The sequence below is a fragment of the Zophobas morio genome, unplaced genomic scaffold (assembly GCF_036711695.1).
Source record: "Zophobas morio isolate AGI-343-1 ecotype UQ-CSIRO unplaced genomic scaffold, CSIRO_AGI_Zmor_V1 ptg000159l, whole genome shotgun sequence".
Taxonomy (NCBI): domain Eukaryota; kingdom Metazoa; phylum Arthropoda; class Insecta; order Coleoptera; family Tenebrionidae; genus Zophobas; species Zophobas morio.
The window spans coordinates 57,248-61,135 of NW_026972263.1; the positions used below are offsets into that span (position 1 = coordinate 57,248).

General features: G+C 32.6%; 1 long non-coding RNA gene across 1 annotated transcript; it reads right to left on the reverse strand.

Annotated features, from left to right (window-relative positions):
- Nucleotides 1-787: 787 nt before the first annotated feature.
- Nucleotides 788-2,584, reverse strand: LOC135145566 (uncharacterized). Its single transcript, XR_010283487.1, has 6 exons — nucleotides 2,519-2,584; nucleotides 2,204-2,345; nucleotides 1,909-1,980; nucleotides 1,551-1,622; nucleotides 1,117-1,188; nucleotides 788-1,048 (listed from the first exon to the last, which is right to left on the reverse strand). It is a non-coding gene; the product is annotated as an uncharacterized LOC135145566 (long non-coding RNA).
- Nucleotides 2,585-3,888: the final 1,304 nt, after the last annotated feature.

Below are 3,888 nucleotides of genomic sequence, written 5' to 3' on the forward strand. Positions count from 1 at the left end.
CTTTTTAAAAGTTTTAGTAGCGCAAGCTCTAGTTATTTTTTTTTCTTTTAGCTTTGTTATTTTCGTTCTACAGAATGACTTCAATAAAAAAGCAAAATTCGGAAAGTACAATATTTGAATAAATATCTGCAACAGAATGCACAATTCCTATTTGTTTTAAAAAACTTTTTTAATGCTTGCAATCGTTGCACGTAAAACCAATACCCTATTTCACTTTTTTTTTTTTTCCTAAGCTCATATTAGATTACGAAAAACCTTCAAGCTGGAGAGCATGCTTTTTATTAACAGTTAATAGGAAAAATAGTCATTTTGGAGATTTTCTTAATATTTATCGGAGAAGCAGAAGTTATTTTTTTAAGGTTTCATTCCCGTAACCAAGTCGGAAATAGTTGATTATAATTTATAATTAAAAGTATTTAATATTTGTCCCCAGTTTACACTGTCTCCGGCTCTCTTCTCGAGTATAACAGGGGGGTAGCCATTGCTGAAGAGAGCTCACTAGAGAGGGATTGCTATTACATGCCTTTGGCAAATATTATAGTCAAAAGTTCATATATCCTTATATTATTTTTTATTAAACCTAACCTTTAACCCCGATATATTTAAACGTTTAATGCAATGCAATGCTCTACTAAAAACATCGTTGTACTAAATAGATGATAACGTAAACGCAGGTAATAGACTTATTCTAAGAGTTTCGGAGTAAGGTACAGAAAAATATTAAAAAATCAACTTTATTAAGAATTATCATTACATTGCCTCTTATGGTTTATACAGAAAATACCAGTACCACCAAGTAAAAGGGAGCGTAATACGTACTAAATGGGTTTATTTACTATCCCTACCCCACTATAGGGGGATCAGGAGGAAATTTCAGTATTGATACTCGTGGTGTGTGTAGATCCTGGCTTACTTGATGTATAGCACTTAGTTTTATTAAAAGCAAGAAAGATTTCTAGGTTTCCTTTAAAAGTGCAGTTTCCATTAACATTGACTAATTCATTGTAGAGCGCCCGCGAGCAGCAAAGAAAATTTTGATTTTAATTTACTAGTAAATTTTAAAAGGTAATTAAAAAAAGGTTTGTAGGACTGCAATACTAAGGAATAGAAAATTACATGCCATGAGGGTACCAGGAAGCCACAAAAGCTTTAGCCACAATCTCAGTTAGAGGATTTCCTTCAAGATCCCTAATGGTTATGTAAAAGATAAATATCAATTAATATACCTAACAGGAGGAACACCGGGAACAACACCTGGAACAATACCGTTGCCCCGATAGGTGTTATTATAAAAGCAGTTTTACTAACATTATTTCTAAAATGCATTTATACTGGCCTTTTATAACCTGATTAGACTGATAAACTGTGCGAAGCCTCCGCTTACGCGGTTTATTTAGATATTACAAACAGAAAGTTTTTTGGAAAAACAATAAATCCAAACGTTTAGAAAACGATTGGAAAAAGTATAACATGTGAAAAGATACCTTCAAAAGCAACACAACATGATATGTATATGCAGGAAAGGAGCTATAAAATATGATAAAACGTACAGTAAAGTTAACTTCGTTAGCCACACGAAACAAAGAGAAGGAATACTAGTAATAGAGTTTCCTCCAAGATCCCTAAAAATATATAAAAAGATGAAGTTCAAAATTAAGATAAAATGTAAGGTATATTATTACATCTTATTAAAAATTACTGTAAAAAAAGTACAGAAGGAGAGTTATAGTGGTAGTACTAGAGGAAAGAGAATGTAATGCATAACATAAGCAAAGATTGAAGTGAATAAGTTAGTGCATCGTAGCTCCTACAATTAATTTATTCCTATCTTAAAATAAGGTCCATCCAAATTAAGGTGCCTTATAATACCATTCCCAGGAGGAGTAACAAATAGACTAAAAGACTTACAGTTCAGTCAAGGCCACGAGATGTGAAAACGAATCGTCTTCAATTGATTTTAATGTCTAATTCCATAAAGCTCTACAGGTAATATGTTAATAACATAGTTATAGAATTTAAAAGATACTGAACACGATTATTAAGACGCTTAACAAATATTACAAGGAAGTAACTATATAATTTATCGAGTAAGCGGCGAACATTTTATGATTGATTCGAGTACGTGAGTGAACAAAATATTATTATATAATAAAATACTTAACGATAGGATCGAAATTATGGCCTTACAATAAAGTCAAATTACCAAGGCCAGAAAACATTCCTTTGCTGATGAAGGTTAGTTGGTTAGAACCTAAATCCCTCATAGTTTACGTCAGTACGTATATTAGAAGCAAAATTAAAAATCCGCATGGTAATAATTAAGCCTAAACTTCATCCAATTGGTCCTTTAATATTAGGGAAAAAACAATATATATTGCAAATATGAGAACTCAGAAAAAATTAAATCTAGCTAACGAAGAGGGCTGTAGATGAAATAGATTAGCAAGGTAAAAAAAAAATTTATCAATTGACTTATGGAATAACCCCCCAACGTTTTAATAGAGATTAAGAATCTTACAGTTTAGTCAAGGCAACGAGATGAGAAAACGAATCGTTTTTAATTGATTTTATATTGTTATTCAATAAGTTTCTATAAGTAATATGTTACTAACATTGCAAGAGGATATAAAAAAATACTGAACACGATTATTAAGGCTCCTAACTATATAACAAGGAAGTAACTATATAATTTACCGAGTAAGCGGCGAACATTTTATGATTGCTTCGAGTAGCGTGAGTGAACAGAATATTATTATATAATAAAATATTTAGTGATAGGATCGAAATTATGGTCTTACAATAAAGTCAAATTACAAAGGCCCGAAAACATACCTTTGCCGATGAAGGTAAGTTGGTTATAACTTAAATTCCTTAAAGTTTACGTCAATTATATTAGAAGCAAAATTAAAAATAAGTATGGTAATAATTAAGCTTAAAATACATCCATTTGGTTCTTTAATATTTGTGAAAAAACAATATATATTGAAGTAAGAAAACTCAAAAAAAATTAAATTCTAGCTAACGAAGAGGGCTGTAGACGAAATAGATTAGCAAGGTAAAAAAAAAAAATTTTTCCACGTTTTTTGCTGGATATCGTTACACTCTTTTTGGGGGCTCCTCCTGTGGTTTTCCTTTGATGTCACACCTTTTTTCTAACTCTCCTATAGAGTTTCTCCGTTTCCTCTTCTTTGTCGGCTAGGAACGTTTTGCACACCCTAGCGGTGTGTTTAGGGTTATTGTCCTATATAAAGGTAATATTATTATCGATTAATTGGACTCCTGAGAGTATCGCACTGGTTTCCAAAATTTGGAGATAATTTTCTGTGCACATGCTCCCAGCAGTATTTTGACCAAACTTATAAAGCCAGCAAAAGATAAACCCCACACTAACACGGGCTTCCGTGCTTCACTGTTAGAACTACACATGCCGATTTTCATCCTTGTTCCTTCCAATAAAAATTCTACGTTTTTTTAGTTGAAGACCTCGTATTTGCATTCGTCAGTCCACAACACGCTTTCATAATCCCTGCGCCAATTTTTTTGTGTTCTGGCCCACTGAAGACGTTTTGTTTTGTTCCCTCGTCAAAGTACTGGTTACGTACAGTACGCCGACCGTATAAATTGGTTTCTTATAAGCGCCTTTTTACGTTACTGACGGAAACTTCCCTTTAACCTTCCCGACTAAGAGCCGCGGTAATTATAGAAGCTGTAAGTTGTCTAATACGCTTATCAGCATAGTTCTTTGGTCGTCGGCTGCTGAGGTTGTTAGGGTAGTTAAACCTTCAAACCTTTTAAAATTAACTGTAAACAAATGTATATATACAGTGGAGACTTACAGACGTGACTAAAACAAAAAAAATACTGAAAAAAAATTAACACGAGTGCCGT